We start from the raw sequence: 22265 nt of genomic DNA, 5'->3' as shown, positions 1-22265 counted from the left end.
AGCTTCCACGGGAAGTAAAGATTCACACAGGAAAGGCCTGGAAAACTGGCAGCTAAGTGGAGGGCTCCTACTGGGGTCCTGATCCCCGGTGACCGATAGCCCCCATTGTGTCCAGGCCTAGTGCTTCCGGGCAGGAAATCCCAGCCCCCTGCACCAGGATAAGGCCAGTTAAGGCCAGCCTGGGAGCAGGGCTACTGGGGGCATCTCACTGCCACTTCCCACTCTCCTGAGCCGGTTGGGTTCAGGCTCTTTTCCCAGGACCTCAGAGGTCAGTACTGGTGTGGACTGGGCTGGTGGGAAAGCCAGTCTTTTCTGAGTGGAGGTTGGCTGTTAAAGCCAGGCCTGGGGGTCAGAGTAGAGTGCTGGTTGAGGGGAAGGGTGTGAGTAGGGTGAGGGATGAGGAGTGAGAGACGAAAACAATTTGAAGGTTCACAAGGTGGCTTATGTTTTGGGGACATAGTGAGTTCAAGGGTCAGGGTAGAAGGTGATTTGAGGGTTGAGATAGGAAGAATTCTCTCTTCCCTTTATTTTTATCTTTTCCCTGGTTTTGATTTTATATTTTGGCTAATTTTGCCTAATAAGCAAGGACAGAATAAATTCTACTGGGTTGTGGGGAAAGTCCTGTCGTATTTTTTCTATGGTTTTTGTTGCAAAAATGCATCATGACTTTTCTGACAACCCAATAGTTTTCACAAATCTGTTTTGTGATGAGATGGTGATATCGAGCCCTGGGAGGCTCAGCTGGGGCTCTTCCCTGGGGTCCTGATGTCACATTCTCATCACCCATTTGGATTGAAAGAGTACCAAATAGGGCCGGCCGAGTGGTGCAATGGTTAAGAGCTGGCTTGGGACACCAGAGGGCCCCGGTTCGGATCCCACATATGAGGGCCAGTGACACTGCCCTCTACAGCTAAGATGCTGAACAACAGCTCAACCTGGAGCTGGGCTGCCGTGAGTCACCGGCGATGGCGTAGGCTGCAGCCCCTGTGGCAGTGGGTTGCCATGGGCTACCGTGTGTGGCCAGCAGCCAGCGTGAGCGGCCAGCAGCCGCAGTGAGTGGCCATCCAGAAGCCGGCGACTGATCTGCCTCGCCCAGGAAGAGCGCAATGATGGTGCCAACTTGGGCCAGAGTGAAGCAACGTCCTTCACAACTAGACTGAAGAACAAAAGGATAGCAACTTGTCTGTTCCCCTTCCCCCAATTCTCCAATAAAAATCTTAAAAAAAAAAAAAAAGAAAAAGTACCAAATATGTGGGCATTCAAATACCTGACCTAGATTTACCCGCCTATGCATTTTTTAAAGATAGGATAAAGGAATTTGAGAAAATTTTTAATAATAAAAATAATGATAGCAATAATAATAACAAACACATATAGCACTTACTATGTCCTAGGCACTGTTCTAAATGCTTTAGGTATAGTAACACATTTAATCTTCATAGCAACTCTTTGAGGCAGGAAGTAACATCATCTCCATTTTATAGATATAGAAACTAAATTACAGGAAAGTAATTTAACCAAGGTCACATTCCTTATAAAAGATAAAGCTAAGACTTGAACACTGGCAATTTGATTCCACTGTCCATATTCTTACCAGCTACACTATGTTGTCTTTCATTAAATTGCAATTTCATATCTTAATTTTAAAACAAAAATCAAAATTTCATTATAACTGCTTTTTAAAAATTGCATTATTGCTTTTTCCTGATTATAAAATTTATAGTTATTGTAGAAAATTTGAAAATAAATTTAAAACATCACAAAAAAGAAAAGTAAAACTACCTATCCTCTTGCCACACAGAAATAACTACTATTAACATTTTAATATATTTTCTTTCAGAAACTTTTCTATGCATAAACATATCTACACTATTAAGATAATACTCTACATATTATTATGACACTTTTCCCCTGTACAATATGTCAAGAATGTGTTTTTATGCCATGTGGTAGTCTGCAACTTGATTTTTAATGGCTATTGAGTATTTCATCATTGAATTCCTATAATTTATTTAACCAACCCCCTGCTATTAGACATTCAGTAATTACTTTTTTTAATTCTTAAAAGTAACTCTGTGATAACCCCAATAATCACATTTAAGTACATGTTTTTCATCCTCTAAAACAAAGAGGGTACATTATGTGACACTTACCCGAGAAGCTCTGAGTTTAAATAGAAAGTTCTGAGGACTTTGAAAAGCCATCTAAATGCAGTTTTTAGGTCTCCCTGCCTTGTGGAGCACACAGACCCTGACTCAGGCTGAAATATTTGTGTGGCACCTACTACTTGCCAATCACTATTTCAGGAACAGGAGCTACAGCCTCCAGAGCATTCATGGAGCTTTTATAGAGAGAGGCTAAGAGCCCAGAGCCCAGGATTCTGGAGTTACATTGCTTGCTCTGGCCCCTAGAAGTCAAACTGTGTGACTTTGGGCAAGTAACTGCTACTCTGAACCTCAGTCTCTTCCTCTGTGAAGCTAATAGTATCTACCTCATAGATTGTTATACAAATTAAATGAGATAATACTTGTAAAGTTTTCCTACAATGTCTGGCACACACTAAGTGCTCTACCTGTTTTTATTAGCTCTAACCCCACCCCCCTGCTTTTACTGTTGAAGATATGTCCATCTGAGGCTCTAGTCCCATTTCTCAATAATTCTAAACCACTCTATTATCTACACTTAAAATAATTCTACTCTCTTCCTGCCAGCAGCCTAATTGAGGGAACTGCCTGACCTATTATCACTTGAGTGGTGCACACTGTCAAGGAAAAAGGAAGCACGAAGTTAACAGATAAAAATACAGAGTTCAGCAGTTAGTCTTTCAAACAGCAGTAGATACTCGATTAATCTTGAAACTTAGAGTCAACAAAGCACAATTGCTTAGGTTTACTCTGGACAAAGAGATTTTCTCAGCGAGAGAAAATCCGGCCCAATGCCTCATGTTCCTTGGAGTTCAGTTTACATTTTGAAACTCTAAACCCCTCCAGTTACTCTTCTACAAATTACATCTGCTGTGACCCACACAATGACCGTATCAACGAATGCTAAGTGAGAACAGTGGGAGGAGCACAGACTGCCTCATTCCAGTCAGGGTATTTTCAATCCCTTTTGTGGTCAGGAGCTTCATGGAGTCCAGGATTGTCAAGCAAAAAGGCTCAGGGGCCAACATCGCAATGGTTGCTCCACCCTTTTCACTCTCTCCCTCTGCAAAAGAATCAGCAGCTTGGTCACTGCATTTTATTCTTATTCCTTGACAGCGCTAATCTTTTTTTTTTCTTTTTCATTTTGCTATAACGTATTATTTAAATAGCAAATTACAGTGCAGTACTTGCTAACTGGGGTGGAGATTTGCAAGGTGCTAATGGGGGAATGCCCAGATTATCGCATGAAATCAGAATGGTCCTCAAGTTAGCTTAAAAATCTTCTCAGCTATGTATCCCCAGTCTTTTAAAAATGCTGCAAACTGTTGGAAAATACAGGGGGCTCTCTGTAATCCCTGAATATGGCGCATGGACAGGAAATGTGACTTTGGGGGAACAAATTTAGGAGTAATTGGGGAGGGAACACAATCTAACAGGTGGAGGATCAAAGTGGATGTTTCTCTTCCTTCATCTATTACCAGCAGAGTTCTAGAGCTGGCTTGACATTTCACTTCTTGATGCTTTAGTTTTCTTTTTTTAAAAAAACAGGAGTCACACTACTAGGTAATCTCTAAAGTTCTATACAAGGTTCTATGAAATATTTTTTAAAACATGTTTTTGCATGTTTATGAGACTTGGGAAGCCTGATAAATGTTTCTATTAATAATATGTGGGGAGCAAAGAGCATGAATAGGTAATTCATAAGAAAAAACACAAATAACTGATACATACTTTCAAAGAAGATCAACTTTACTAATAATCAATTCTCTACTTGTCCAAATAATACGTTTCTTTTGAAAACAGCTTATAAAGAGAGCCCCTTGGAGAGCTGAGATAGCCTTGCTCGCCTAGAAGGTCATGTAGGGTACAAGTAAACCTCTAAGTCAGGGGGTGTCTGAGCAGAGCAGGGACCTGATGCCTCACAGCCTGCTGCTCCTCCCGCTGCTTCATTGGGTGGACTCAGTTGGCTTTGTTTGCCTGGAGTCCAGGCCCCCTTCTGCTGTCAGCAGTCCTTGGGCAGCCACTCATCCCTGACTCAGGCTATTTGCTTTGGAGATGCTGGCCAACCCCTGGTCAGTCCAGTGGAACTCAATCCTGGGATTTTGACAGAATTATCAGGAAAGCGGGGTTTATTCCTGCTGGCACTAAGAGCTATAGGAAAACAGCAGAAACTAGAATAATGGTAGTCAGGAGCTGGGGGGAGAGGGAAATGAAGAGTTGTTGTTTAGTGGGTATAAAGTTTCCATTTTGCAAGATGAAAAAGCTCTGGAGGCCTGCTGCACAACAACGTGAATGTACTTAACACTACTAAATCGTACACTTGAAAATGGTTAAGATGGCAAATCTCAAGTGCTTTTTAAACCCAATTTAAAAAAATTAATTAGGAAGGAAGGAAGGAAGGAAGGATGGAAGGAAAGAAAACATGGCCCAGGAGGTCCTGTACCCCACAAAGAGGGCCTAACTGAAAAATGAAACCGATATAGAGAAAGCAAAGCTAAGAAATCAATTCCTGATAACTTTGTATGATTCCCCAAATCCAGTCATGCCTGAAGCTGGTCCTATCCATGGACTTTTTATGTCATTATTATTTTTGAAGTAATACATATACAAGGTTTTAAAAGTAAAATAATATTATGAGGTTTATAAACAACAACAGCCTCTTGCATACTCCTTCGCATCTTTTTTATCTTCCTCTTAAGTACGCTCTGCTGCTTTGTGTGGTATTTATGTCTGTATTTCTAACCAATCGGGTTGTACTGCTACTATTCAGGCCTATACTTTTATATAGTATCTACTGACTTTTTATATGGAAGATGAAGATGTAGCATTCTTCTTCTTCATTACCCCTCACCCTGCTCCATCCTTCCAAAATAGATATTTTATAATTTTTGGTTGAATCACTGTTTAGTTTTCATCTTATTTTGAAATATAATGTGATTACATTTCCTTCTTTCACTGTTTATTCTTTCTAAAGGTAATAATTTTCTCCCTTTTATTGTCTGTTCATTTTTCACTATTATAATTTCTTCCTACACTCATAAAAGCATTGTAAAACCCTGCGAATTCAACTTTTTTTTCAGTTAAGCATCTGATAGTCTTTCAGTTCCATTTTTTTCCCCTAGAGATATTCCCTTTGGAGCCTCCCATCTGCCTGCTTCAATCTGGACTAGTTAACTTCCAGGCCTGCTGTGAGAATTCCCTGACTTTATCTTCAACACTTCTTGTGGCAGACACTACAGCGGGTTCACCAAAAACAGATCCTTCCTCTTCCTGAGCACAGACCTAGACTGTGTCAACTTCAGCTGATAGACTATGAGCAAAAATGATGCTCACCATTTATAGACCTGGTGCATAAAACCCTCTAGAGAGAGAGGTCCTCTTTTTCTTCCCTGAGGTAACATCGGAATCCGCATGTTAAGGATAGCTGAGCCTTTGTCAGCTGAGCCCTGAATAACTTTATGGAGTAGTTATTCTGCCATCTTTACCACTGATTGGACGTATATGAATGAGCAATAATTTTCCTTATTCTGTAATTGTTCCTTCTTATGGCATCTGGTTCTCATTTCCATAATGAAACATTATCTATTATCTCTTTGAGGACATGGAAGGATTGTTGTTTTGTTTTTAGTTCTCTTTTTTGCTTCCTGCACTGTCTCTGTTTCCTCTGAGCTCTTTTTGCCATCAATCTGTTTTTGCAATTGTCTTTCATGTTGAGTTTTTCCCCCCAAGTATATAAATATCGTCACTGACTCTCTGACCATATTTGAGAGTGAAGCACTAAAACATTAATTACAAGCTATCTGACTATGGGTGAGGTTTATTGCTCCATAATCTTCATTAGGGTGATAAGGTAACTGATTGGCTTTTTTATTTGAGAGCCCCAAAATCTCACTATGGCAGGTCTTTTCTCTTGGGCTGGCCAGTCTCCCCAGAGATGAATTCCATGTGTAGGCTCCTGCCTAGTCTATAAGCCTGACCACTGGAGTTCTGAGAGCTGAGTGGAGAAAGCGTTGGAGGTCTCACCACTCAGAATGTGGAGCTGCCCTCCCTTTCAGAAAACTGTCTCCACCTCTTTCATTTTCAGGTGCCTCCCCCGGAAGACCCCTGCCATATTTAGTATCTCTGGCTCTGCAACTTCTCTGGTTAAAGTTCCCCACACTGTAAACCTTCAGTCTTCCGTCAGGGTTTAGGAGAGGTGTGGACCTCCTCATATATACTTTCAGGCGATGTTTCTGTTTTTCAGCCCATGCCTCCCCCTGGCCTTCAGCGGCTCCTGTATCATCAGTTCCTGAGCCTTTTCAGGGTTCTATGGTGCGACTGGGCTTGCTTCTCCTTTAAATCTCTTTGTAATGAGTGTTGGGGTCCACCACCCATATGCTCTCTTTTTCATTGAAGCTCTCATTTCCCAGCTGCTGGAAGTATTGGCTGATGAAGGCTTACTGCTGAGTTCCTTCCCAGGAATTGGCCACATCCAATGACTAGTCAGTGCAGCGGTACCAAGGCTTGAGCCCTTTGCTTCTTTTTGGGACCACTCTAAAGAGCTTCCTGTGAGGTCAGTTGAAATTTCTGTGACAGCATCACAGTTCACTTCCTCTTTGTAGATTTTTGCAATTTCAGACTGGTAATAATGAAGAGTTTAAGTCCTAAATGGGTTTCTCCTGTCCAGCCCTCACCAAGGTGAACCTTGGTGAATAAGAACCCAGAGATGCTAGAGCAAAGGAATCAATCCAGAAAAGCATTATTAATCCAGGTTGGCAGAAAAGGAAGAAAAGATACTAGATTAGCTTCTTTGGAATACTGATCCACAAAAGGCAGAAAATGGGAGGCCATACACAAAAATCATTATTACCAGTCTAAAATTGCAAAAATCTACAAAGAGGAACCTCTCTAAGAGCCTATAGTATCAACAAAAGCACTACTACTAACACTTGTATTTTAAGGATTTTAAAAAGATCTATACATGTTTGAACTTATTTTATCTTCACAATAGTCTTATGAGCTGGATGCTTATTTATATTTTATAGATGAGGAAACTGAGGCATAGAAAACTTGCCATTCAGCTAGGAGGTCACAGTGCCAGGATTTGAATCCAGGCAGCCTCTTAACCACAAGACTAAAGCTCTCTCTCCTCCCATTCCTCATGTCACCTACTCACAGCCTCCCCTAAGTTGTTAGAAAGGAAATTCACCCTTTTGGATGGAATAGCAATATGTCTGCCTTGGCAGCATTCCCAGCTGTGTTCAGTCTCATAGCCCAGGCATAATAAAAGTTAGGTGAAGAAGGGAGCTGGGAGGAAGAAAGGCCCAGAGGGATGGTGCTTTTAGCCCTGCCCCTTGACAAATAAATTCTGAGAATCAGTGTAGAGAAAAATGAGGGGAAAAAAAGAATCTTTGGAAAGGAGGGCCAGCTAGCTATGCCTCACTGCAGAGCTGTCCCCTCCAGTCCTTGTCGCAGGGACTTGGTGGTCTGCTCTCAGAGGATGGGTTTTGGTTTATGGATCCAGGAAGAACAGGGCAATATGCAACAGGGATCAAGTCAGAGCCAGTGACTCACCCCGCACGGGGCCCAGAGGTTCAGGAACACATCACAAGATGCTGAGACACGTCTCAAACACTTGCCAGCTGAGTCCATCTGGAACATGACTTCTGAGCATGAAAGAGTGGGGAGACGAGGGGAGGAGCCCTAAATGTGTGGGTCAGTCAGAGCTGACTCAGACGACTTCGAAGGCCAGCCCGGATGATCCCGCCATGTCTCAGACCAGTCCCCAAGTGCTATGAGAGGTCATGAGAGTGGCAAGGCTGAACCTTGAGACTAGCTTCCCAAGTAGGGAGGGAAAGCAGCGCCAGCATTACCCGTTTCCTCCCCATTGCCTCCCGCTTAGATCTCCTTACTCATGTCAGGGCTGCCTGTTGTCTCAAGATGGCCCATCCCTAAATGTGGGAGACAGAAGGAAAGGACTGCCATCCAAAATCCCCAGGGAAGCCTCGTTGCCTTCCCTCTGAATCCTTTCCAAAAGATTCAGAAAGGAGCTTGTAAGCTAGGCCATGAAATCCGTCTCACTTGACTAAGACAAATTTTCACACTTGTAATTATTGAATTTGTGTTGTGGAATTATTTATTCCTTGTCTTTCCCACTGGGAAGTAAATTTCACTGGGGTCAGTTTAGTATGACTAGGGGAGTGCCTGGTACACAGTTGGTGTTCCATACGTATTTGATGAACCGTGCATAGACTTATTCCAGCCCTTACAGATTAATATGAACAAAACCCTCCCCACACCTCTTTGCAGGGACCAGCTTTCAGATACTTCAGAAGCTTCGGTTGCCCCCTCCCCCCTTGATCAGGGCCTTGGTTTGTTTTTGTTTTTTTCTTTGCCTTTGCAGAACTGGCAATTAAATTCCCCGGGGTGGGAGGTGGGGGATTGGAGGGGTAGTGAGAAATGACTTGGAGCCAGATTCCCAAGTCATGTGACTCAGGCCTCAGTTACAGCTCAGGTGTCAGGGGCTGTACTGGGAGGGCGGGATCTCTGGGAAGCTTTTGGTGACTGAATAACTCGGATGAAGAATTGGAGACGCTGGAGAATCCACTTTTGAAAGGAAATGTCAGTAACTTGGGGGAAAAACGAAGGGCGAGCTCCTTGGCTATGAAGACGTATACTGGCTATGAGTCAAACTGGCACGCTTCCAGATTTTTATTTCTGGTGTTTGGTGGTTAAATAAAAAAAGCTTATAAACTTAACTCCAGTTAGAAAAAAAATACAACTATTTCAAATATTGATCCTGGATAATCCCTTCAAACCTGGCAGGGAGACCACCCGGTGTGAGGGGAGGGGAGGCAGCCCAGTGGGTGGGAACTCAGGGGAAGGCTGGGGCCAACCGTGGCTCTGCGGCTGCTGAATTGGAACAACACATTCCCCATTCTGGGTGCGTGTTTTATTGGTCACCGCTCTTCCTCTCATTGGATTTCAAGGACCAAGGGACCAAAAAAAAAAAAAATCATTTTGTAGGCAGGTAGCCTCCAATTTAGCAGTGATTCTCCATCTTTCTAGACTGGTCACATCCTAACATTTACATTTGACACTTAGTGACTCTACCTCTCTTTGCAAAAAGAATGTATACATATTTATTTTTTAAATGGAAATGAATTTAACACAATTTTATCAGATCAGTAAAAACATGACACATCCCAAATAGAAAAATTGGCAAGAGATACGAACTGGCAGTTCACTGAAGGGAAACAAATGCTCAATAAACACCTGAAAAGATGTTTGCCCCCAATAGTTTTCCAGAAATGCAATTAAAACAATGAGGAACCATGTTGTATCTTTCAGATTGGAAAAGATTGTGAGAAATAATGTTATTCGCAAATTTTAACTATTGGAAAACCAGAGTCAACTGGAAGACTGCAGAACTGAGACCTCAGTCAGGTGACTGGTCACAATATTCTTTTTATTAAAAGTGTATAATATACCACTTCATGGACGGTATAGAGACTTGACCACTGCACTGTACATCTGAAGTTGAAGTTGAATAATATTGTATGTCAACTATAATCTAATATGTATATATAGTCACAGGATGTGGAGTACAGTGTGGGGAGTGGAGTCAATGGAATTATAATAGATATGTATGATATGGGGGGAGAGGGGGTGGAGGGAGAGGTGGGTTGGGGAAGGGGTTGTCACTTTGTGAGGGGTGAAAACTATAACTATTGCATTGTTTTGTACACCTGAAACTAATTTTTAAAAAGCATATAACATAATATAATATAATAATATAATATAATTTAATAATTCCTTCCCAAACACCCACAACAACCAGTTATAAAATATGGAAAAATTTTCCATTCATAAAAACAACCACAACAACAAAATTTAAAGTGCCTGGGAATTAATATAATAAGAAATGAGGAACCTATATAAAGAAAAGCAGTCTACTTTATTGACAGACAATGAAAACAAAACAAAAGAAGCACACTTCTGAAAATACCTGGGTAAATCAAAGATTTAAATGTAAAATATAAAATCATAAAAGCCCTGGAAGAAAATATAAGTAATTATGTAATTCTGAAATAGGGAAGACTTTCTATGGATGACCCCAAAGCAGAAACCATTAGTGAAAAGTTGGATACATATGGCCATATACCAAAAAAAAAAAAAAAAAGTGTATATATATATTAGTATGTTGGTAAATAACATAAACCAAACTAAAAGGCAAATAAACTAATAACTATAAATATTAAGTATTTTCCTCAATTTAAAAAAAGTTACTGCTGTTATTTTTTTTGTTACAGAACATTCATTACTGTTCATTGTAAAGAAGCATTTCTCTCTCTCTCTCTCTCTCTCTCTCTCTCTCTCTCTCAGTATCCCTGAGATGGACCCTGGCTTTCTCATATCCTCAGTCTCTAAATTTTAGAATGCTTTTTGGAATGCTCTGGGCCTCAGTTTCTCTGACCCCTTCTCTGTTTACACTTACTCCCTAGGTGATGTCATCCAGTCCCATCAATGCTCTACACGTCAATACCGTAACTCCCATGTTTATATCTCTTGCTTGGACCTCCACTGAACTTCAGACTCATATATTCAATTGCCTATTCACATCTCTATTCAAATGTCTAACACCTATCTCACCCTTAACAGAATTTTTTATTTCATTCATGTTAAAAGACAGTAGGCCCCAAATGGAGTCAGCTCTGCTAAACCCCATGTCACCAAACCCAGGCTTAATTACAGTTTGGTTTTCCCAGAAATGGAATTTTAAACCAAGAATCCCATCATCATCACCAGGTAGTTAGTCTTCCTGATAGATCCCTTCCATCTCCTAAAGCAGGGGTGTCAAACTCAATTAAAACACGGGCCATTTGGTGCAACAGGCAAGATTCACGCGGGCCACATCACATTTACAAATTTTGTTAAATTTATATTCTGAAGTGAGGATTCAGGAATATAGATAGGATAATTAAAACACTATATAATTGCTTTTATTTAAACATTTATTTTATTTAATGTATTTATAAAACTAAAATTATTCTTTTTTACCCGAGTGCTCTTTTTAACCTTTTCACTATTGGGATCTGTTTACATTACGTGACACAGAGAGTGGCAGACATATCGCTTCCAAACGTGGCGGAACTGAGTCAGCGTGGTTATACACGCCCACAGGCCCCCCAGGACAGGCACTGGGCCACGTGTATACTTGTTTTCAGTAGTTAAAAGGTTAACGAGGGAATTGTGTGTACGGTATTGCCTCGATCTCCCCTAAGCGCTATTTTCTTCATAAAAATTTTTTCTATTTTCATTTTATTTCAGAGCATCACGGGCCACAAAAAATTACCTCGAGGGCCGCTTGCGGCCAGCGGGCCGCCAGTTTCACACCCCTGCCCTAAAGGAACGTAACCTTGTAATAACCAATCTACTTTTTGCCTACCTTGTTCCTGCTTTCTTCTGCCTATAAAAGCCTTCTATTTTGTACACAGAGCTCCTTTCTAGCTGCTAGATTGGATGCTGCATGATTCACAAATCACTTAAAAAAGCCAGTGAGCCCTTTAAATTTACTCAGTTGAATTTTGTTTTTTAACACACAAACTGCTTTCCTTACAATTCTCTTCATCTCAGTAAATGTGCCTTTGCTCTTTCGTTGCTTGGCCCCAAAACCTTGGAGTCATCCCTTACTCCTCTCTTTCTCTCACACCCCACATTCAATCTGTCAACAAATCATGTCATTCCCGAATCCTTCTTCTTCTCAGCACTTTCTCCACTTTCTCACTTGTCCAGGCCACAGCCTCTATAGCAGAAGCTCAGCATTCCTCTCCCAGTGCGTTAATTATTGCTTTGGTAAACACAGTGTCCTCGGGGCCCTCCTGAAGAGCAGAGCTGTTGGGTTTTCCAGCCTCATGTAGCGGAGCCACTCCTGCACGCCCACTGCTCTGAGCCTTTTGGTCCCTTCTCCAACCATCTGCCACAGCAGTTTGACATTTCAGCTTCACTTCATTTGGGACACTGCTTTCTCTGAGCAGCATGTTGGCCCTATTTCCCAGGGTCCCTGCCAGGGTGTTAAATTCTGCATCATAAGGGAATATCCCGAATCAATAACTCTCTATGGCAAGAAACTCAAGGCAGCCCTCATGACCCTGCCTCCTGGTATTTACACACTGGGCATTCCTGACCCTTGAACTGAGATGTACACTAAGTCCTCAATGTCATTGCCAGTTTCTGCAACTTTAAGCGAAACGACATAACAAAACCAATTTTACCATAGGCTAATTGATATAAGTTCCTACTGCATAACTTTATAACAAAATGACATTTAATGAAATGACATTATTCAAGGACCTGCTGTATGTGATTACATTACATAAGATTGTAACATATGTCTTGCTAGGAGACTCTCTCCCTTGCTGCCTTTGAAGAAGCAAGTTGCCATGTATGAGCTTTCCTAAGGAGAGGGACTCATGGCAAAAACGGAGGCAGACTGCCAGCAAGAAACTGAGGCTCCTCCCATCCCCCCCGTTCAACATTCTGCAGGGACCGAAATCCTGCCGACAACTGTGTGCGCTTGGGAGTGGATCCTTCCCCACTCAAGCTTTCAGATAAGATCCCAGCCCTGTCATCTTGACTGCAGCCTTACAGAGGACCCTACTAAACTGTGCTGGAACTCCTGACCTGTGAGAAACTGTGAGAAAATTAAATGTGCGTTGTTTGAAGCCACTTAAGACACAGGTTTGTAGTGGTATTATTATGTAGCAATAGATAACTAATGCACTTTTTCTTATCCAACCTTATGTTCTGCCCACCACCCCTCTTTGATCAAGCACTCTCAGGGTCCAATCTCATCCACATTCTCCCAGCTTCTATCAGCACATATTGGTCAGGTCCTGCAGTTCTTTTCTTCTCTTAGTGAACCCAGCTGGGCGATATTGTGACTTGACTCTAGTTATTGGTTTTAACAACTGACCGCTACATTTTGCCAGAGAATATGTCCTGAAGGTACTTCACCTACTACCAGTAATGGGGTCTTCCTAGCAGTTCAAAATCCCATTTTAGAGCCTGCTCCCTAAGACCACTTCCTGTACCAGCTGTCATAGCTCAGGCACACTGGAAACAGATTGCAAGAGTGAGCTCTGTGTGCAGGAGACTTATTTAGAAGTGCTCTCAGGGAGTGAGGGAGGCAGGGTTGAGCAGAGGGAGAAGATGGACCACAACGCAGTTACAACAAACATTTCAGCAGCCCCTGCAGGGAGCCACAGCACCCAGATGGCCCTTCAGAGCTGTTCTGTCTTAAGCCCAGAACTTTATACCCCCTTATCATCCAATCATTGAATGTAGGCTGCTTCCAGGGAGTGGGACACAGCCTTGGGCAGGTGGCTCTTCACTGTGGGAAATTCCCTGAGAGAAAGAAAGTCAGCTGCAAACATAGTTACCAACACTCCCAGTGACTGGGAGGGTGGGGGCAGAGGGGAGGGGTCCTGGGTCCTAAGACATATCCAGCACCCTCTGCATTCTCCCTAGTAATCCTCCTTAACCCATTTCCACACTTCTTCAGCTGTCCCACACACATACTAGCCTCTCTCACCTTCAGGACAGACCTGCTGTCGGCCCTGTGAGATCAGGCTTGGGTTGTCTCCAGGAGCTGGGAAAACAACAGGCTCCCAGGGCCTTAGTCTAATCTTCATCATCTTAGATCAGCCTGAGAAATGATGCATGTGGTTCCATGATGGCCAATGCAGAAAACACAGGGAGAAGCCACTGAGAGGGGAAAAAAAAGCCCTTTCTCCTCTCCCTGAGCGGGCTGCACACACTGCCAGGCCAGTACTTGATCTCATTTAACCATCACAGCAACCACGAGCTGAGAATAATACCTCTGCTGTACAGAGGAAGAGTGGGGATCAGAAACAATCAGTAGCTGGGTGTAAATCTCTCTGCAGTAATGGCTCTATCTTAGTCTACTTTGCTGCCTCCTCCTCATTCAGACCTTAAATGTTGGAATAGCTCCCTGATTATAGTGTCTCATCCATTCTATGGCTTAAACACCATCTTTATACTGCTGATTCTAAATTTGTACTCCAGCTCAGACTACTGCTCAAAACTCTAGACCTAGATATTCATTTGCCTTCTCAGCATCTCCACTTGGATATCTAGGAATGAACTTGATAGAATTCAAAATAGAATTATTGATTTTTCTCCACCAAATCTCACCACCCCCATTCCTACAACCACAGTTTTCATTCCTACCAAGAAATGGTATTGCCATTCTTCCAATTGCTTAGGCCAGAAACCTGGTGTCATCCCTGATTTTTGCATTCTCTCTCATACCCTACACCCAGTCCATTAGCATATACTGTAAGATTTTTCTTTGAAATGTATGCAAAAGCTGACCCTTTCCTACCAACTTTGCCATTACCATCCTGGCCCCACCCACCATCAGCTCTCATCAGTACTATTGCAAGAGCCACTTCATTGGTCTTCTCACCTCAGTTTCTTCTCTACAATGGAATGATCCTTTTAAAATGTAAAATCCTATTCTTCTGTTCACATCTGCAGTTCAACATTTTCCAATGGTTTTCTGTCTCATCAGAAATAAAATCCAAAGCCCTTGCCCATGGTCTACAAGACTACCTGATCTGGCGCTCTCAACGTCTATCCTCATCTCTTACCCGCCTCTCTTACCCTTACATCCCACCCCTTCTTATTTCACTATAGCCACTGACCTCCTTGCCAGTCCTCAACACCCTAGTGATGCGGCTCCCACCTCAGGCCTTTGCATTCCTTATTTCCTCATAGATATTTAGTCGTCTCCCTCTCCCCCTGCTTTCTTTTCTTCTCTGCTCAAGTGTGCTCTGTTTGGGTGATGCCTCTGGATATCAAAAAGGCATTTTTTTTTTACCAGCCTATCTTATTCCCTAACACTCTTACTCTGCTTTATTTTTCTGTATATCATTTGTTTATTTGATAGCTTCCCTGCTAGAATGTAGGTTTTCTGAAGGCAGGTCTGCTGTTCACTAATGTGTCCCCAGTACCTAGAATAGTACCTGACACACAGGGAGAGCTCAAGGAGTTTTAGTTGCATGAATTAATAAATTAATGAATGAGCGAACTGCCAATGAAGAGGTATGACCTGGCAAGCTTCTTTCCAGCTTCTTGGAAAAGTATCCTGTGAAAACGCAGGGGGCAGTAATAACAGCAGAAACCGGTATACCAGCTGCCTTGTTTTGCATCTAGGGATTTCCCATACTGTGTTTGTTACTGTCTTATCACCTCATTCGAAATACAGTTCTAAAACCTCCTGGCTTCCACCCAGACCAGCAGAGTTTATGACATGGCACAACCAAGTTCCTTCTTCCTTACCCATTTCCCAAACACTTCCACATCCACACCCACACTTAACCTTAGCAAACAAATTCCTCCTCACAGAACACATTCACGCCAACCAAATATACGAAAACCTATATTTACAAAAAGATTAGGAGGAGTTTACGCATTTCACAAAAGGATCCTTTGCTTTGGAAAAGGATTGACCACAGGAATCCTTTAAATAACTGGTTCACTAAATGAATTTAAAATAGGACTTGGCTTCAAGCATCTCCCCTAGAAAAAAGAAAAAGGAAAAAAAACCTACTTATGTTCTAGTCACAAGGCCTGTACTATTAGTCATTCTTTTATTTAATCCTGATATTCTATGACTTAGCCAGTTACACCAGGGATACGTCTAATTATTACATCAGTTTCTTTGTATGTTTTGAGTTTATTTGAGCATTAAAAAACATCATATTCTTTCTGAGGAAAAATACAAAATAATAGCACTCTGGGGTCATTTATTTTTGGGGCAAATAAATTTTACACACTTCAAAAGCACCCAAGGAGACAACTTTCATTTCCAGCCATTGTGATACCAGACTAGTCTCCCATTGTAAACAACTCTTAACTGACAAAAAGTATGAAATCATTGTTTTCGGACTCTACAGGACTGTGATCCTTGAGAGAAGGGATACAAATGAGATGAACCCCTCCATTGCCCTAGCTTTCTTCCTGGAGGCCCTTGACCCACTGCGGTCCAGGGAGCGGGCGCTCAAACAGGGAGTGGCCCTCTTGCCGAACCCAGAAGAGAGAGATCAGAGTTCAGGGCTATTGAGGTGGTCTGAATTTGTGGGGCAAGATCCTGGAGAGGAGGGAACTCTGCAGAGAAAGAACTCTAGACATCTGCTTAGGGGTCCCCATGAAGCTTTGGCTGAATATTAAGCCGCGCTTGTGTGGGGCAAGAATCCACAAGGCTGGGCCAAGAACAGCTGCCAGAGAAAGAACAACCACTGGGGTGCTGTGAACGAAACAATGACTGAAACTCACACAGGATGGGAAAACATTAAAATTCTGACCAGCCAGATGGAAAGATCTCACTGAAACTCAGGCAGTCGGTAGAGACTCCAGGAAGGCCACATCTTAGGAGAAGGGTTAATGTAAGTTTAGCGTAAAGGTTGCTCTAAACCCAAGTTCATCCACAAGTTAATTAATTGCCTGCTAAAAAAAAAGAAAGGAAAAACCCAACTCAACCCTTTATTAAAAAAGACAACAAAATACAAACCTTAACAGTGTGGCATTCATAATGTCCAGAGATTATTAGACATCTGAAGAAGGGGAAGATGCAACCCATTATGAGGAGAACTATCAATCAATAGAAACTGACACTCCCAATGTTTTCTTTGCAACATGGTACAATATTTACTTTTAGGAATGAGAACTCTGATTCAATAAGAAGATAAATGATGTTCTGGTTATGTAGTTTAGAAGATAGAAAAGTATATGATACTTCTTAGAAGGATTTATATCCATTCCAAATGGAAAAAATTGAAAAATATTTTGTACTTAGAGGGATAAGCTTCATGTCTTTGATAATCACTCTTGAATCATATGAATAATTTACAATGGCATCGAGTTATCATGCTGTAAGGGGCCACAGAGAACATCTATTTCCTGACTTGAGAGACGAGGAAACCAAAGCCCAGTGACTTACTAGTAATAGCAGCTGAATATCATTGAGCCAGGTTAGCTTCCTAACCCTATGTTTTTTCCATGCTCCTTCTAGAGCCATCTTGTTAATTTTTAAATTCTACAGTATTTATTGCAGATCCACTGTGGGGAGTAATATTCTAGACGCTGGAAAAGTCAAGTAAGGCCTCTCTTTAATGGAGCTCATATTCTAATGGGAAAGGCACGCAACAAGCAAGAAAACAAATGATTAAAAATTCCAGACCATTAACTGAACTTATTGTGGTGATCATTTTGCAATATGCGCAAATATCAATTCATTATGTTGTACACCTGAAACTAAAATAATATAATATGCCAATTATATCTCAATAAAAGAAAAACGAAATCCAGATTGGAAGAAGTACTCAGGAGAAAATAAAAGCTGAAAAACAGGACAGAGAGTGACTGGGGATGAGAAAGGTACCTAATTTTGTTTGTGTGATCAGAGAAGGCTTCTCTAAGGAGATGATATCTGCTTTGAAGCCTGAGTGATGACAAAGAGCTGGTCATGTGAAAATCTAGAAAGAAATAATTCCAGGCAGAGAGAATAGCAAGTGTAAAGGTCCTGAGGTAGAACTGAGCTTGGCATGACTAAAGTAACAAGGAGTGGGAGAATAGTGAGGAAGAGACAGAGATGGCAGATTTATATCTGGGACCTACTGCTAATTTACTGTACTTCTTAGTTAAGTCTAGGTGACCACTAAGACCTTGTCAGCCTCTGACATATTATGGTTCTCTGATTTATTGAGCATGTACAATGTGCCAGTAAGAAGTAGGTGCCATGCAGAGATTCAAGAAGAAGAAGATAACGTCCTATGTGTGGTGCAATAAGTAGAGAATGAACTCTGAAATCAGCTGGCCTCATTTGGACACACATGTATAAATCATGTGTTCTTGGGCAATTCCTTGGGGGCTTATTAGAGTCTCAGCTTCCTTATTGACAAAAATGGACATAATGTTAACTAGTTCAGAGTGACCAGAAGGACTCAATGAGATGTAAAATAAAACCCAGTCCAGTGTTTGGCACATATTGGCACCTTAAAAAATGTTATTTTCAATCTTCTTTCTAGGGAATATGACAGGTAATGCTTATTGTAAAAGCATGTGAAAATGCTTAAAGAGAAGATGAGATAATTCATTAATTAAACGATCTGTGTGACATGCTTACTATGTGCCAAGCACTGTTTTAAACTATGAGGATAGAGTGGTGAGCAAGACAGACCCTGTTTCTCTTGGAGCATCTATCCTGATAGGGAGAGACTGACAATAAACAAACTAAAACACATAAGAAAAAAATATAAGTGAGGAATAAATGTTATGCAAAGAATTAAACCTGATTGATGTGATGGAGAAAAACTGGGTGTCTTCTAAAGACTGGGTGATCCAGGAAACCTTTTAAGCTGAGTTCTGACACATAAGGAGGAGCCAGCTGTGTGATGATCTGGGGAACGGCATTCCAGGCAGAGGGACAGAGAAAGTAAGGCCTCAGGCGAGAAAAAGATCACAGAACATGGTGACTGGAGCATTACTCGTGGGTAGGAGATTTATATTAACTGAGGTAAGAGATGAGGAGGGATCAGATCCCTAGGGCTTTAAATGCCAAGATAATCACAGATAAAGGGCCAATCCCCCAATATATAGATAATTCTTAGAAACTGAGAAGGTAAAGGACAACAACCGAGTATAAAAACAGGCAAAGGACAAAAGAGTTCACAGAAAGAGAACAGTAATGATCCTTATACATATGAAAAGATGCACAACTTCATTCATCATAAGAAAAATGCAAATTAAAATTACATGGAGATACCATTTTTATCCATCAGATTGGCAAAAATACCAGAACTGGATAGTGAACTCAGCTGGTGCAGCTATGGGAAAACAGGTATTGTTGATAGGCCCACAAAATGGTGCAACTTCAATAGGATACAATTTGGTAATTTTATTACAAATAAAAATGCATTCACTCTTCGGTCTGGTAATTCTTTTTCTGGGACTTTATTCCTGAAATATGCCTGCACACAAACCAAAGAATCCACATATGAGGTTATTCACTGTAGCTTGTGTGTAATAGCAAGAGAGAAATAAACCAAATGTGCATTGGAAAGGGGCAGGTTAAATAGGTTAAACAGTAGAACCCTACAAGGCTATAAAAAAAGAATGCAGAATTGTCTTACATTCTGATACGGAAACAAAATATAGTAAGTGAGAAAAGCAAATGTAGAACATGTGTAGCATGCTAACATGGTGTGTGTATTACAGGAGAAAAGAGATTGTTTTTTTTTTTTTAAGATTTTTATTGGGGAATTGGGGGGAGGGGAACAGACAAGTTGCTGTCCTTTTGTTCTTCAGTCTAGTTGTGAAGGATGTTGCTTCACTGGCCCAAGTTGGCACCATCATTGCGTTCTTCCGCGCGAGGCAGATCAGTCGCAGGCTTCTGGGCGGCCACTCACAGCGGCTGCTGGCCGCTCACGCTGGCTGCTGGCTACACACAGTAGCCCATGGCAACCCACTGCCACAGGGGCTGCAGCCTAGCCGTTGCCGGCCACTCACGGCAGCCCAGCTCCAGGTTGAGCTGTTGTTCAGCATCTTAGCTGTAGAGGGCAGTGTCACTGGCCCTCATATGTGGGATCTGAACCAGGGCCCTCTGGCCAGCTCTTAACCAATGCGCCACTCCAACGGCCAAAGAGGTTCTTATTTGCTTGAGCTTACTTTAAAAAATATGACAAACTTGTAAAAGTGAATACCTATGGGGAGAATCGAGTCCTACAAGAGTAGGAGCGAGACTTATTAATATATGCTTTTTTATGTCATTGAAAATTTCTAATCGTGTAAATTTTTATTTAGAACAAATTTTTTTTTAAAAGCTAAAGACAAAAATGAATAAATAAGAAAACCTATGACTCAGCTAAAAACAATTAAGGCTTTGATAAAGAATTCAGAATTTATTCTAAGTGTGCTGGGACATCATAGAGTTTTAAACAGGGCATTGACAGGATCTGGCATATTTTGAAGTGAGTGCTGTAGCAGCAGAGGAGGAAACAAATTGCAGTGGGACAGAAAGGATGCAAGAGTCCACGGGGTGTGCTGGTTTACATTACAGATGTGGATGACTTAGGATGAGGGGGTGCAGATGGAGAGAAACAGAATGTGTTTTGGAAGTAAAGTTAAAAGAACTTGCTGATGGATCAGCTGTGAGGGGTGGGAGAAAATAACAGTTATGTGCTCTGAGCAATGGGGTGGATGTTGATATGATCGGAGCTCAGAAAGTGGTGAAATAACTTACGGATGGGCAGTTTGTAACGTTTTATGGAGAATATCGCTTATCAGCACAGCTGTGAAGGACATTAGGCTCTGAGGAGATGGTGAGAAGGCATTGCAGATGGAGGAGGGAAGGGAGCAGGCCGGGGGCACAGGGCAAGGGGCAGGGGCCACGGGGAGGGTTCTGCCCTTCAAAATGGGTCTCTCTCCTAATTGTTGCTCCCATTTTTCTCTACTGCAGCTCAATTTAGACCCACGGGCAAGAAATGACTTGAAACCAAATCCTCCATTTCCATTACATGCTTCTTTTAGCTGCTTCCTACACTTCCTGTGACTGTTTCTTGTAGTAACTGAAGAGTTTCGACATTGCACATTGGCATTCTGAGAAATATGCTAAAAGGAAAAAAAAAAATCAATCAGTCAAAATGGGGGCTGTCTGGCTGGGTTAAAGATTTGTGGCTTTTTCCTTTGCTGGCGCTGTGAAGATTACTAAACAGAAACTTTATTTAAATTGGAGATGGGAGGGCCTGTAGGGGGAGCTCTCACACCCTCCTACTCATTGTCTATTTCCCCAAACAGGAGGAGTAGTACTTTCTATCTCTATCAGGAAGACCTTCTACTCTACTACTCCAGCAGGAACAAAGGATCTGAACCAGCAACCACTCAGCCAATGAAAGACTTTTATAACTCAGCCAATGAAAAGCCATTACATTTCAAATTCCCAGTTTCCTCCAATGCATTCTTTGTTTACAACAGCCCCTCTGAATTCCCCTTTCCTCTATAAAAGAACTTTCCTCTCCGTTGTTTTCTGGACCTGTGCATGGTTTGCCATGAGACTTCATGTCCCTAATTGCAATTCTTTGTTGTTCCTGTATAAACCCATTTTGTTGGAGAAATATGGCTGTCTATTTGCTTAAGGTAAACAGCACAATAACTGCATTACCTTCTCTTAGAACTGTAATAGAGTAGTGAAGAATGGTGAATTTCCCTAGAGTCCAGGTTGGGTGCTCCAACAAATACTTCTACTTTTAAGGCTAATTTGAAGCTAAGCAGCTTTTTGTTTTCACCTCTCCTCTCCACTTAGGAAAAAAAATCGACAACTAGACTCCCCAATGAAGACACTCTTCTGCCGATACTGTACTTATCTTCAAAGAGTAGTGGCTGCAGAAGTTTGTCTAATGAAGATACTTGAAGCTCTGGCTTCCACCTTTGGGGTAGATTTTTACTATCTTGGTTGGGTTTTAATACCAGCAATCCAGATTTCATACCAACAATCCTTCCCTGCCCTTCCCCTCCACTAAACAGAATCCATGTGTCTTTCCCCTTTAAAAATTCAGCATTATTTCAACACTCTTGTCAAATGCACTATGTTCTTTGCAGGAACTATGTCAGGCAGTTTATAAACCAGGACAAATAACAGAGGGGCAAAAGCTGCTCCACCCAAGTGACTTATGGAGACTTTCCACTCTGGATCTCTGATTGGTCAAGTGAAAGGAACCAAATTGGGCTTTAAAGCTGAGAAATTCTTGTTCTCTTTGCCCATCCTTCTTGTACAGATGGTGTGCCATGGTCTATAAAATGATCATCAGTTCTGGGGCTTCTGAACTCAAAGAAAATATGAGAACATGTTATTAAAAACGAAAGAGGAAAATGGCTGAGATGTAAGAATGTGTGTCTTTTTAAGTGAAGGTAGGGTTCATTTCAGTCATGTAGTTCTACCTTGAGAGCTCTTTCTTTCTCTCTTTCTCTCTTCTTTCCTCCCTCCCTCCCACCTTCCTTCCTTCCTTCCTTCCTTTTCTTCCTTCCTTCCTTCCTTCCTTCCTTCCTTCCTTCCTTCCTTCC

The sequence above is a fragment of the Hipposideros armiger genome, unplaced genomic scaffold (genome assembly GCF_001890085.2).
Source record: "Hipposideros armiger isolate ML-2016 unplaced genomic scaffold, ASM189008v1 scaffold_696, whole genome shotgun sequence".
Taxonomy (NCBI): Eukaryota; Metazoa; Chordata; class Mammalia; order Chiroptera; family Hipposideridae; genus Hipposideros; species Hipposideros armiger.
This window is presented reverse-complemented; position numbering follows the sequence as displayed.